Raw genomic sequence first — 15741 nt, 5'->3', positions numbered from 1 at the left:
AGGGCGATATAAGTGCAAGAGAAGCAGATAAATAAGCTTATCTGGTACACCGATTTGAGCTACACACAGTTTGGTCCAGGGAGGTACGCTAGCAAACTGAAAGAAATCATGTATTTTAACCCCGTAGACTGCTGAGCGAGACAAGTAGTGGAAATCTGTATGAAGTACCAGACGACAAAACCTCGTTCCACAAAGCAGCCATTCCCTTTTCCCCTATAATCCATAGGAAATTACGTGACTATTGAGCCATCAACATTTGGGGTCCGATTGTGGGGACAAAAGGTGGTCACCGCTTCAACCCCAGCTGTCGGGTTAGCGTCGAAGTACGTCACACTTACGCTACTGGAAGGGGCCACCAGCAGATCTGTCGTGATGGCCCTCAGGTATGACTGCCTAGGTGTGGCTGGGAATTTGAAACACTTGCTTTCTGACAACAGTTCGTTTTGGAGACGTGAAAGGAAGCGCTATGGAGAAGGAAGATGAAGGCAATTTACGCTGCCTCGTACCAAACCAAAGGAAACCGAGCAAGTGAAGTGCGAAAAAGTTGGGAAATCTTTGCCGGATCTACTGCAAAAAAAAAGGCGTGACACTTTGGAATGCTACATCATGGGTTTTGAGTTAGTATGATTCAGGTCCCTCATGACACAACCAAGATGTCACAAGCCAAAATTTTCGTGAATCGGGAACCAGAGGACAGAAACAAAGAAATGGTTGCATTTTGTGAGACAGCAAACAGACACACACACAACATGTGATTGTGGAAGGAATTGCAAGTAATCGTAAAGCGGCCTTGCAACGACAGAAGAGGAATGCAAAGGACGAATCAACTTTTTTTCTGTGGAGAAGCTGCTCTTGAGAAACCACTGCCTCTCCTGTAAGGCGAAGAAAATTACAGAAACTGTTCTTCCTGTACATTGGGCCATTCCAGATAAAACGCTTGGTCTTCGTAACTGTAGCTGTCTTAGAGATGTTAGGACAAAAAAGGTAATTGAGCATATTTATCAAATCTGAAGGCATTCATACATTAGGGTTGGTTTAGTTAATGTTGTGTAACTTGTATTAATTACGTAGTTTGCTTTATTCGTTAGATGCTCCCTACCTATAAGTTCTGTTTGATTCCACCACTCTTCCGACGACATGAATTTCTCTCGTGTACCAATTTTTTAACTCCGAATAGCAACTGCAAGATATGTCCTCAATTGAAAGTCACTCCGGGTTTGCTGCCGGATCCTAAAATGAACTTGATATTTCGGCGATCCAACTGGTCGCCATCTTCAGGAGAATGCTGCTTCTGCTGATGAGTCCGGCTGAGAACTGACGCCAGTCTGCAAATCGACGCCTTGTATAGGCCACCGTTCAGTACAAGGTGCTTGCGCCGCCCATCACGGTTGCTGTCCTCCAAGACAGGGAGGTGGCGCCGCCCTTAGTAGAACACTGTTAGCAACGATATATCGCACTCAGGGCCGCACCGAAGGACGTTCAGTTTTGATGCGAGATAATACAGGATTCCACGTCTTGCTAAGAGGAAACCCATTGTCTCTCTTGATTAAATTATCAGCCAACCAAATTTCAATCGTCTCTTTATAAACACTGTTCCAAAAACTGGAAATGTTGGCAACTACCACAGTTTCATCATATTTGATACTGTCTCCCTCATTTAAGCAGTGTATTGCTACTGACTATTTTTCCGGCTGTTGTAGCCTCGTATGACGGCGATGTTCCACACACCTGTCATGAACTGTGCGAATCGAACGGCCAGTGTAAGCCTTCCCACATTAACACGGGATTTTGTATACACCGGGTTTCCTAAGCCCCAATCATATTTCACGGAGCCGAGCAGTGCCCTAATCTTGGGAGGTGGACGGAACACACTCTTAATGTTAAACTTTCTTAAAATTCGTCCAATCTTAAACGATATGCCTCCAGCATGAGGAAGAAAGGCCACTGATCTATGTTCCTCTTCATGCACCTCCAGAGACGGTCCAAACTCCATAGCCCGACGAATCTGCTTCTCGGAGAATCCATTTTCCTTAAAAACAGCCATCAAATGCGGAAGTTCTTGGGTTAAGCTGTCCGCTTCGGAAATGGCGTATGCTATCCGTACCAAAGTCCTTAGGACGCCACTGCGTTGGTGTGGTGGATGACAACTCTAAGGATGCAGATACCGATCTGTGTGGGTCGGCTTTCGATGAACGCTGTGTCCCAAAATACCATCTGGTTTTTTATAAACCATAACGTCTAAAAATGGAAGCATCCCATCATTTTCAACCTCCATAGTAAATTTGATGCGGGTATGAAGACAGTTGAAGTGGTCCAAAAATCTATTAAGAGTATCACGTCCATGCGGCCAGACGAAAAGTGTATCATCTACATATCTCCAGTAGAAAACAAAAGGAGTTACAATTTTTTGTACCTTCATTTTCTTATTTTCTCCGCCGTTGAGCGCTCGTACAGCTGCGACGGTATAATTTATATTTGAAGCAACGAGTGCAGCGCGGCGAAATTCGAAGTCCCTCTACACTAGACAGACTGACAACCTGCAACATCTTTACTGGTGCCTCAGTTGGGCGCAAACTAGACGCTAGCGACGACTGTCATGTTCAAAATATCGTTCAAGCTGTTGAAAACTGATCTATGACTTATTTTCACTTTTTCCAGTCTATTTTCGACTGAGATTTCCCGTCTTCAGGGAACAGCCCCTCCATTTATCACGCTATTCTCGGGTCTTCTAAGAGAAATTTTCTGACACTTCGTCATTCAAACTTGTTTGACCCCAACGGAAGCCTCTGCCCTAACTAACGACTGTGCTAAATTACAGTGTCCTTCCCACCAACTCTGCATGGATTCAGTAATACACTACTGGCTGAAAAATGCTGAGACCAGAGTACAAAAAATGGGAATTTGTTCCTGTTTATTTAAAGGACTCTGAAAAGTGAGGTACCGTCTGCCTTATTCTACCTTCCTCAGAGCCTTCAAAAATTTTCCAAAAAATTCTGGTATATGAACATGTTCGCCTTTTTTTAACATTCAACTCACTACAAACTCCCCTAACTGTAACTGTCACACTCACTATTCCAACGCTGCAAGTCTCTCATTACCATTCACTCTCATGTGCCCTTTCTCACTCACTCATTCAGCCCATCTCAACGTCATTACCTCTTTGTGTATCCCTGTCTCTGTCTCCTGTCCTACAGCCACAATCCCGTTCGTTCTGTCCTACTACTATAGTCTCCTTTCACTATCACTGTTTCCTCCTTGATCTTTCTTACTGTTACAGTCTCATCAATTCCTTCTCACTGCTGCTGTCTCTTCTCACCTTCAATATCTATTTCTTCCTCGTTGTCACTGTTTGAGTCTGTCTCTTGTTCCACTGGCACTCACTCACTTCCACTTTCTCTTTCTCTTTATCCCTCTCCCACTGGCACAGTCTCCATCAACTTTTCCGCGCTGTTCTGTCACTCTTAACTACGTTCCACCGACACTGTGTCCCTCTCTTTCTCTCACACTGCCGTTGTCTGTTTCGCTCTTTCTAAAACACAACCACTGTCTACTATCTTCCTATATTTATTACTTTTCCGCCTCGTTACCACTGCCACTGTTTTCTACTCTCTCAGCATAGAAAAGGGAGAATATGTTCACATGTTAAAATTTTTGGGAAACTGTTTAAAGATGCTGAGGAATGCAGACAGAGAGCTCTGGTACTCGACTTTTCAGTCAGAGTCTTTTAAATAGAGGGGAACATACTCGCATTATTTGTTCTCTGATAGGTGCATTTTCCACCGGTTTACTTCTTTTCCCTGCTGCAGCAGGACATGTCAATCATATGAAAACAAATGTGCTGATCAGTAAATTTTCGATCGTTTATCTACGTGAACTTGAAATTAAGCAAAACTTATTTTATACCTCAGATTATATTTTAAGTGCTAGGAACATTAGCATTTGCTTCAGTAATACAACTTGGAGTTCCCAGATGATAACAGAGACACTTCACAGCACATTTCTCCGTGCTACGTCACTTGATAAACTACGTATTCGCCTCACCCTGGAAGTTTCGTGCCTATATTACGTGTACAAGTAGGTAACTATGAACCTCTGTAACTCGAAAAGAGGTAAAGATATGATGAAAATTTTCGAGGCTGTTCGAGAGCGGAATTGTAGGAATACTCGTAAGAATTACAACCATTTGCTGTTCATAACCGTCTCGGAATCTGCGGCTGTATTTCAGTACCTAAAAAACAAGTTTTTGGCGTGTTTCTTGATAACGGATAAAGATTTTTGAAAACCGGGAGATGGCTCTTCTAGATCGTTGCCTAGAGAATAGACCGTTAAAATTTAATCAGGTTTCTGCTGTTATTTATTAGTTAGATTTCACCTCATACCGGATTTTACGGGTAGAAGTAGGGTAGATTTGAACCTCCATATCTTGGAAATGTTTAAAGATATCAAGAAAGCTTTCAAGGATGTTTGAGATCAGTATCTGAGGAATAAGTCGTAAAAATTTCAGTCATTCACTGTGCTAGCTGTCTTGGAATTCTCGGCTGCTTTCTGGTCCGCTGGTGACAGCGAAAACACTTTTTTTCGATTTTCCGAGAAACTGCATATGCGCTAAAGGTGCCTTCACAAATCTGATCAAGCCCATATAGACCACGCCAAGCACAAAAATAACCAACCGAATTGCTGCATTTGCCGAAGCAGGAGGATATGTGTAATATCCATACTTTGATCCTGTACAGAAGGACACTGGCACTAAGACGACCCTTCTGCTGGGTATGCAGGTGGTCCCTAGCCCAAGGGCTATCAAAAACACTTCTTCCTAGCTTTCTATAATCAACAGAACCCGAGGTACGAGCACAGGTAAATCCGTTTTTATGCGTGGCGTTTTGGAACATGCAGTCGCATGCATAACAATTGTCTTGACGGCTACATTGTTTTTATTATTACTCCTTACATCGCATTAAAAAAATGGTTCAAATTGCTCTGATCACTGTGGGGCTTAACATCTGAGGTCATTAGTCCCCCTAGAACTTAGAACTACTTAAACCTAACCAACCTAAGGACATCACACACATCCATGCCCGAGGCAAGATTTGAACCTGCGACCGTAGCGGTCGCGCGGTTCCATACTGAAGATCCTAGAACCGCTCAGCCACACCAGCCGGCTATAACACATTTCACTTTACGGCATGATCACACTAGTGGTACAAAGAAATTTATAAAATAACAATGTTCAGAGTAATTGTGCTGACGCGTAAGGTTTCATACCTTACAAGTACATAGTAAAGCTAAACATTTTACTCAACATCAGAAGCTAAGCTGACTTTAGCAGTGCGGCGCGTTACAAAGTAAGTATTTTCGGCCGCCAGATGGTTGAAGCGAACGGCCTACATCGAATATGATCTGCCGTATAATTTTAATGTGGAGCAGTTATTCCCTTCCATAAATATCATGATATTGTAGCCTAAACATATGACATTATAAGACGCATTATTACTTACAGTAAACGTTAGTGTGCGTCTAGAATGTGTATCTTGAATCACGTGGCACTACATTTACAATACGATCTTTTAAAAGTAACCAAACTTGCAGCTGATACGTGTGCAGGAGGAAAATATGAATGCATTATTAATACTGTAAACCATAACTAACGGATTACGTATGGCCGTCCGCTGTGACCGAGCGATTCTAGGCGCTTCAGTCTAGGCGGCTGCAGTCGCAGGTTTGAATTCAGCCTCGGGCACGGATGTATGTGATGTACTTAGGTTAGTTAGGTTTAAGTAGTTCTAAGTCTAGGGGACTGATGACCTCAGATGTTAAGTTCCATAGTGCTTTGGATTACGTATATAGAGTGAAAAGGATCTTTATTTTCAAGCAAGGAGAAGAAAGAAACCCTTCACACGATATCCTAGACAGGGAATCACATAAAAAACAGTAATGACAGTAATAAAAATAATGACAGTAAACACTATTGACAATAATAATACACGATGTGACATGGCTGGAGGTATTGCTCAAAGCTTGACATTATTGTACATAATTTATTTGTAGTAAAAAAAATATTCTTATGTTAAATTTATATACTGTAAAAACAGTTAATAATATTTATACATGAGCAGTGTGTCGACTCGTGCTGCGCCTTGTGTTTAGATTGCATTGGTTTTCCTTTTCTTCCCCTGACAGGTTTGTTTGATATGTTTTCTGTCATTAAGTGGCTGCTTGGTTGTCTTTCCCTCTGCTATCGATATCTGAGTTTTTGCTTCCGGGAAACTCCTATGGAGGAAGTGAAATCTTTGACCGGTTGTAACCTCGTGTGGTGGCGCGGAAGCAGGAGTTGGCACACAGAGTGAGTGTGGTGGACACGGGAGGGCTGTGTGGCTCTCCAGCGCGAAGCAGGCGTGGTCGGTTGTACCGAGTCACCACGTGATGTATGTCGGATGTGTGTAACGAGCGGGTCGAGCTGACGGAAGAGCTCCCCGCGTGTTGCTTGTATACAGAATCGCCCCACGAGTAGTTGCTGTTCATTTCGCCTTTATAGGACGTTAGCAAGCTTCTTTAAATCCTCCGTTTCAACACTGGAGTTTAGAAGGAGACACCTAACATGAAGGAGCGGTTACTACCCGTCAACGTTGCAGAGAAGACGTGAACTCCGATGACAGAGTGATCGTGGCGTGTGGCGTGTTGGATACGCTGGCGACGCGTGAGCGGTCGGATATGTGGATCCTTGCCATCGCTGGTCGTGTGCTGTCTGTTCGAGCATAATTGCAAGTTAAGTTCGTGGAAGGTTTAATCATTAAGTAATAATTTTGTTTAACCAGCGTCTCTTTTGCCTTGTGTCCTCCGGCGACCGGGTTTCCTCTCCCTGGCACCGGTGTAATTGAAGACAGTGATCTTTCCTCCTCCTCTCGTTACTGTCCGGTGGGAGGTGTAGTTTTGGCAGTTTAATTGTTTCGCTATTTTGTCGTGGGTGATGAGTAAATTCATGCTTCTTGTTGGTTGATCGTGTGGTCGCTCATTCAGGACTGTGTGGTGTAATGTTTCCTTGCGCGAGGTTAGCTCTAATTCTGTCAAGAAGTTAAGCCATCTTATAAAAAGTTTTCGCTGGCTAAAAGTCGATGCAGTGACCAGCCTAAGAGTGGCAATTGTGTTTACGGGCGTATTTAAATTGGTCAGTATTCTGTCTAGCCTGAGCATCCCTGAGTGGGTGATTTGTGGCCGCCTTACACGGGTCCGTCATATCTGTTATGTTCTAATGATATTCCAGGACACTTTTGTTTAGAATTTTTTTAATTTCTCCAAGTTTGTAAATTCCTTTTATTGCTATTAATCGTGTGTTTGCTGAGACCTGTTTATATAATTTAATGGCGGTGTTGGTAGCTTCGCTACCTCACCGTACTTTATTAACAAAGTTCTGTATTTACTTTAGTAGCCTGTTTACTAATGTTCTTTAAATTTTTTAAAATTGTTGTATTGCTATAAATTACTTTGATTGGCGTTAGCAGCGTGTTTCAAAAGGTAGTTTATTGCCGTACTGCTAGCTTCTGTGTTTTTTTAAAAAAAAATTTAAACTGTTGTATTGCTATAAATTACTTGATTGCCGTTGACGGCGTGTTTTAAAAGGTTGTTTATTGCCGTACTGCTAGCTTCCGTGTTTGTTTTTTTTTTTGAGAATTTTTTTTAAAAATTGTTGTATTGCTATAAATTACTTGATTGCCGTTAGTGGCGTGTTTAAATGGCTGTTTATTGCCGTACTGTTAGTTTATGTAAGATATGAATAAAACATTTGTGAAAATCTCGACAGTAAACTACTAGAAATTTGGCCCCGTTTCCCAACTTGTGGTGTGGCTTGTGGTAATCGTAACCACTGTGTGTGTCAATACAGAAATATGTATATTATATGAACTTCTGGCCAGAAATTTGACGAAAACAAAAACTAAGCCCAACAGTTGCGTACGATGTTCAATCAAATGGTTCAAATGGCTCTGAGCACTATGGGACTTAACATCTATGGTCATCAGGCCCCTAGAACTAGAACTACTTAAACCTAACTAAACTAAGGACATCACACAACACCAAGTCATCACGAGGCAGAGAATACAATCACCGGTGCATAATTACAAGAGTGACAAACCACAACAGACCCCTCATGACAGGCACGTCCACCACTATGTTTACATGCGAATAAAACGAATCACGAAGCAAGTGTTACTGTATGGGAAAGTGATGCCAGCAGCAGCACCGTAAAAGTCTTCAGTTATCACTCTAAGAGTGGCTCAACATCAAAGTTATGCAATAGCAAGAATCCAATACCGCAAGCAAGCAATTCCAATGTGCTTGTTGAAAACTTCGCAGTATTTGCCTGAATTTCAAAAACATTCTTTACTCTAACACCCAAAATGGTTATTTTGTGTAAATGCTTATTGGATACTGATCACAGGTATCTGTGACAAGTGCGCATATACTTGATAAAGCAGGATAAGATCCTCCACGCTGAGCACTAAGCGGCATACGTGCGGGTCGTGTAGATTCACTGGTTTCAACTTAATAAGTTTCCGAGGGGCGAGAAGGGAGGGGGTAACTTATGGGTTAATGCGAAAGTCGTTCCCATAGTCGGCAGTGGCTACGAAATCATTCTCGAGTTTGATTTCCTAGTTGCACATTATGTCCTAGTGGCTTGGAACGGTGTATGGGAGCGCCGGGTGGAGTACCGTTCCATCTTGATTCTACGGCCGGAAAACCATTACTGTCGCAAAGAACACTCAAGAAGCTGGTTGGCCACCTAAATTATGTACAAGGTGCCTGAAAATAAATTCCCGGCGTGTTGGAAAATTAATCTGCCTCGATGTAAAAGCTCTTCTGTCAGTGGATTTTTTGTGTATTGTTGAAACTTTGTCTGAATAAGGAGAATTGGATAAAGTGAAATGTTTTGCACAACGCAGTTTATCATACCCGATGGAAAAATGGAGAAAGTAAGGCAGTGCTTAACAGTATTGATGACTTTAGTTCAAATGTTCAAACGTGTGTGAAATCTTATGGGACCTAACTGCTAAGGTCATCAGTCCCTAAGCTTACACACTACTTAACCAAAATTAACCTAAGGACAAACACACACACCCATGCCCGCGGGAGGACTCGAACCTCCGCCGGGACTAGCCGCACAGTCCATGACTGCAGCGCCTTAGACCGCTCGGCGATGACTTCAGTCCTGAGTAAGTGAAGCTATCATGTGGCACCCTGATAGTTGATTTAGAAATACTAGATGAAGACTAACTGTAGAGGGATTGTACGGTAAGATATACAACATTGGGACAATCTGTCAGTTTCACCCCACTAAGAGCTAAAGCGTCACACATAGAGAGTCAGGACAAGGACAACATGGAGAAGCTCTCAGTTGAATACGTAGGGTCATTTAATCCTCCTGGAACATTGCCTGCCATGTCACTAGCTCTACATCATATTCCCATTCGAAAAGAAACGCCTGTTTACAAGAAACTGTATCGGGTTCCACAACACATGCACCCTGTCATGGAAGAATTATAAGTCAACAACTTCTAGGTGGTGCAATTGCAAAGGCTTTAGCGACCAGAGTCAGTTAACATAAGAGTTTTCCGAGTACAGTACCACGTCATAATGTGAAAGAATATACTGGAGAAACGAACATTTCGGTCAAAGTTACAGTAGCATCTTCTGAGACTAATGGTGTGTTCTGGATGTGTATTACAATAAAGTTCCCACTCCCTCCTCCTTGAAAGACCAATACTTGCAACGATCTTCTTTAAAATTGTGACGCAATATCATGCTAAGTGATCTGTAATGACAAAAGGTAAGGGACTCTGTACAACTAAAACGAAGCAGTAGACCTGGAAGAAGGCCACTGCAATCCTGGCCAAAACGTTGGTTACATCAGTACAGTACCTTTTTTTGCGTAATGACTTCTTAACATACACAAGAAACTCTTTATGTCAACTTCTATGTGGGATCATGGAAAGAAATAATAATCCCTGGTCAACATCTGTTGTCACAGTACCCAAAAAAGCAGAAAAGCATATGAATTCCATTGCGACTACTGTTATTTAAAGCATAATAGAGTATCAGACGTCTATTCAATGCCAAATATAACAGAAATCTTAGGTAATCTTAGACAGTGTTGTTATTTCACAACTATGGATCTACGAAGTGAGTACCATTAATTATTAGAGGTAATATTTGAAGATCTTCAAAAGACAGCATTCTTAATCCCATCTGAGCATTATTAATATCTTCACATGCCTTTTGGGCTGATAAACGCACCAGTTACTTTCCAGTTACTATTAGATGGTGTACTTCGAGGATTAAAACTTCAGAGGTGTATGGTCTTGTCTGATGATATGATTTTTTCCACATAAATACAAGCAACATACAGTACAGTATGTTTATGTGAAGTTTTGGATCGTTTAGGTGCATTATGGTTCAGCATTAGCCTGTAAATGTGTCATTTCATTTTACAACAAGTCCAACACCTGGACCATATTATCAGTCAAAACGGTGCCCGCACCAATCTGCGACTTCTTGAGGCCATCAAAAATTTTCTGACACTCATTAAAGAAATTACAGTCATATCTAGGAATCACGAATTTCTGTCGAAAACTCGTCCCAAAATTCGCGGAAGTTGCAAGACCCCTCACACTGTTGTTAAGAAAAGGAATAAAGTTTCTGAGCCGTGAGTGCAATCCTATTGACTTACCTAACATTTCTCAGCCACGGTTTCCTGTGGTTCAAACTTTTCATTAACAGCTCACACAGGGACTACATAAAGTGTAAATGTCGTCTGACTAGGGCCTCCCGTCGGGTAGACGGTTTGCGGGGTGCAAGCCATCGATTTGACGCCACTTCAGCGACTTGCGCGTCGATGGGGATGAAATGATGATGATTAGGATAACACCTACCAGCGGAGAAAATCTCTGACCCACCGAGGAAGTGAACACGGGCCCTTTCGATTGACATTGTGTCGCGCTGACCCCTCAGCTACCGGGGGCGGACACACATGGGCTGACTGCTGGGGATCGGGGAACTCAGCTGGTTAGTTAGTTAGTTAGTTGGTTGCGTGTTCCATTGATCAACCCCGCGCTATGGTAACCGTTATGGTTTGGAACGTGTCAAGTCAAGTGCACAACAAATGCACATATGAAACAAAATTTATTAATATATGTATATTACAATACAGAAATAAAAATTAATGTTTCTATTATTGACCCCATTCCCTTAAATGGCACAAAATGCATGTACTATATTTAAAAATTTATTTATTCCTATTCAAGAATTCATCTATGGTATAGAAGGAGTTGTAAAGGAGATATGATTTCAATTTATTTTTTAGCTATTACTGCTGTCTGTCAGACACGTTATTTCATCTGGTAATTTGCCGAAAATTTTCATAGCTGCATATTTTACTCTTTTCTGTGTCAAAGATAGGTTGAGCAAAGGATAGTGTAAGGCTTTCTTTTTTCTGATATTATTATCGCGAATTTCTCTGTTGTTTTTAAACTGGTCCATGTTGTTGAGAACAATTTTCATTAGTGAGTAGATGCATTGTGAAGATGTTGTAACAATTCCCACTCTTTTAAAAAGATGCCTACAAGATGTGCCACTAAGAACACCACAAATTTTTCCAACCACTTTCTTTTGAGCAGTGAATACTTTTTGTCTAAATGTTGAGTTACCCCAAAATATTATTCTGTACGACATCAGAAAGTGAAAGTATGCCAAGTATGTTAGCTTACTAATTTCTATATCCTCAAAATTGGCAGTTATTCTGATCGCAAAAGTTGCTGAACCTAGTCGCTTTAGGAGATCCAAAATATGCATTTTTCAATTAAGATTCTCATCTATATGTAACCCAAAAACTTAGTATGCTCTACGCTGTCTATGACTTCCGTTGATGTGTTATATTTATTGAAGGAACTGTACTTTTTCCAGCAGAAAATTGGATGTACTGTGTTTTTTTTTTCAAAATTTAGAGCAAGCCCATTTGCAGAAAACCAATTAACGACTTTTCCAAAGACCTTATTTGTATCATTTTCATTTGGACTTTCTTTTACTGAATTAATAGTGATGCTTGTATCATCAGCAAACAGTGTCAGTTCAGCTTCCTGTTTCAGATGGGAAGGGAGGTCATTCACATATATCAAGATCAGTAGGGGATCCATGATTGAACTCTGTGGAACACCTAATGTAATTTCACCCCAGTTAGATACGTGGTAAACTTATTTAAATCACTTGACCCATACAAGGAAACTTTTTGCTTTCTGTTCTGTAGGTATGACTTAAGCCACTCATAAGCTATTCCATTTATACCATAGAATTGTAATTTCTGTAACATAATATCATGGTTCATACAATCAAATGCTTTGGACAAGTCACAGAAAATTCCTGCTGGTGACATTTTACTATTTAAAGACTCAATTATGTGGACAGTGAAATTGTATATTGCTGTCTCAGTGGAACAGCATTTTTGAAATCCAAACTGTGATTTATTCAGTATCCCATTACTGTTGAGATGGCTAACCACTCTTGAGTACGTTACTTTCTCAAAGATTTTCGAGAATGTTGTAAGCAAGGATACTGGCCGATAATTATTGACATCTGTGGTGTCTCCCTTTTTGTAGAGAGCACTGACAATGGCATATTTTAACCTGTCTGGGGAAATACCTTGAGTTAGTAATTCATTACATATATGACTCAGAAAATTAGCTGTAGTTGCTCCATATTGTTTAATATCTTATTAGAGATTTCATCTACTCTAACAGAACATTTATTTTTCAGAGATTTAATAATTTTACTTATTTCACAATAGATTTTTAGGTGAAACTTAAACTGACTAAATTTTTTCAAAATAGACTCCTCCATGTACTGCCTAGCTTTTTCTCCCACACTTAAGACATGGTTGTTAAATACATCAGCTACTTGTGTACTGTTGGTTAGGATGATCTCATTCTCTTTAATAGTAATACTACCTACCCCAGTGCTTACTTATCCTGTCTCCCTTCTAACAACATTCCATATCGATTTGATTTTATTGTCAGAGTTATTAATTTCTTCTCTAACATACCTATTTCTTGATTTCCTTACAACTTTTCTCAGTATGTTACAGTAATTTTTTTAGTGTAAAACTACTTCTGGATCTTTACTAGTTCTTGCTGTCTCATACGGTTTTCTTTTTCTTTCTGAAGACCCTTCAATACCTGTAATCCAAGGTTTCTTTGAAAATTGTGTGGTGTTGCACTTAGTAATTTTCTTTGGGAAATAATGTTCAAAGAGGGATATAAATTTATAAAGAAATATGTTGCACTTATCATTAGAATATGACGCGATAAACCGGCTATGCGAGCTCTCCCCAAGGTATCAACAGAGGACCTCTATCCCCTGGCAGGAGAGCTTGATATAGACAGACGTTCCCACAGCAAGCGTCGTTGGCCACACAGACCAGGTAGTTACAATTAAAGTGCAGTTGCTCGCAGAGATCAATTGTGGATAGTAATTATCGTATGGCAGCGAAACTTGGTAAATATTCTGATGTATTAATGCGGAACCGACATACGCTGGAAAACTATTAGTCCAGTACTGGCTACCAGGTGCAAATCTGCAGTGTCGATGCAATACAGACGTAAGAAATGTTTAGATATGTAATGGATTAGGAACAGAACGTGAACAGTAAATGTCAAGGAAGTGAGAAACGCTTAATTTTAATTTTATTATAAGCCTCCACTTACACAGTTGTTCAATATGAGCACCGGAGATGTCGACAAGATGTTGAAACCGTAAAATGGCGTAATGAACAGTTGCTCGCAGCTATTCTGATGGAATCTGAGAAACTTGTTCCTGTATATTTGCCTTCAGATCGGGTAGGGACCGAATGTCCCCCTGGTAAACACATTCTTTTAGATATCCCAAGAGACAAAAGTCACATGTACACAGATTAGGTGATTTTGCACGCCATTCATCTGTAAAACCCCTGTAGATAACACGTTCCTGGAAGGCTGCATTCAGCGGATCTTCCCCTGGGCAACGACATGAGGTGTTGCCCCATCTTGCATGAGAACAGTGGTTTCCACACAGCTCCACTCTTCCAAAGAAAGAATTACAAGTTGTACAAAGAGGTCTCGATAACGTGCAGATGTCACGATACACCGGACAGGCCCTCTGCTTGTATTCTCTTCGAAGAAAAACGTATCAAATATACAGCTGCTTATGAATCCACATCATACAGCCACAAACGGCAAGTTCAGTGGCTCTTCCTGCACAACATGCGGTTTAGGAGTACAGGAAATTCAGCCGTTCTGTGTATTCACTGCACCCTGCAGTGTAAAATATGCCTCGTCACTCCATAGAATATTTCTCGGCCCGATAGCACCAACTTCGATCCGTGCCAGAAACCGAAGAGTAAATTCCCAACGTTGCTGCAGATCATGAGTTTTCAGTTGCGCCGTGCATGGTAGCCGTGGGGTCTAGGGCGCCCTGTCATGGTTCGCGCGGCTCCCCCAGTCGGAGGTTCGAGTCCTCCTTCGGACACGGATGTGTGTGTTGTGCTTTGCGTAAGTAAGTTTAAGTTAGAATAAATAGTGTGTAAGCTTAGAGACCGATGACCTCAGCAGTTTGGTCCCATAAGATCTTACCACAAATTTAAATTTTTAATTTTCCTTCAGTTGCTGCACCGTCTGGATCCTGTACGGCTATCAGTGCAAAACGGCGCGCAAAACTTTCCGTAATGTGAACAACTCTCATAAGACACTGAAGCGTCCCACATGAAAATTATAAATGACTGTGCTGGTAAATTTCTACGTGATTTGATTGTCAAACAGCTGAGCAAAACTCAATGTACTCAGACAGTTCTCTCTTATTCTGATCATCACTAAATTGACACACAATATTTTTTAGCGCAGTGAGATCTGACTATCAATAATTCCTAGGAAAGAATGGCCCTGTATAACAATAACTTATACCATTCTTGAATCACTTACTTCACAAAAATCTTCGTTACTCGAACTACTGCAATACAGCGAGCGCCAGTACTGCCAGCTAAACAAAAGATTCTAACTACGGAAGGCACTAACTACTGATAAGGCATAGTTAGCAAATGAAGGATTTTGATAGAGAACAGACAATGTATTTACGTTAAGTGTTCAAAAGTCATTATATATATATATATATATATATATATATATATATATATATATATATATGTGTGTGTGTGTGTGTGTGTGTGTGTGTATGTGTGTTCATGACATCGAGTCTTTACAGATTTCCTTTTTCTGGCGGACACACGTCCAGATCGTCCGCCTGTAGTAACCTCTCAAAACTCTGGCATCTCTCTCTCCACATCCAGCACTGCTGGCGACTCACCTCTAACTGCCCAACGCTACGCGCTGTTCACATCCAACTGTCCAACACTACATTAGCGAATGTTCCAACAATGCCAACCCGCCACAGAATGCACACAGAAAACCAGTGATTTTCATACAGAGCGCTACGTGGCATTACCAGCATAAAAACGTAAACAGCCTAGTTACATGGTCCCCATGCTTGCTCCCCACAAAAATTTTAAAAACTGTTTTGGGCAGTGGTCAGTGCACATTTGCTAACTTTTTTTAATATTAACGCTAATAATATATCAAATGCACACGCTTATTAATACACTGTTGGTCAAAAGCAAAAACTGGCCTCACAGTCATGATCATTCATCACAGTAGCAATTGCAGTTTTTTTTTTCAC

The sequence above is a fragment of the Schistocerca americana genome, chromosome 1 (genome assembly GCF_021461395.2).
Source record: "Schistocerca americana isolate TAMUIC-IGC-003095 chromosome 1, iqSchAmer2.1, whole genome shotgun sequence".
Lineage (NCBI taxonomy): Eukaryota > Metazoa > Arthropoda > Insecta > Orthoptera > Acrididae > Schistocerca > Schistocerca americana.
This window is presented reverse-complemented; position numbering follows the sequence as displayed.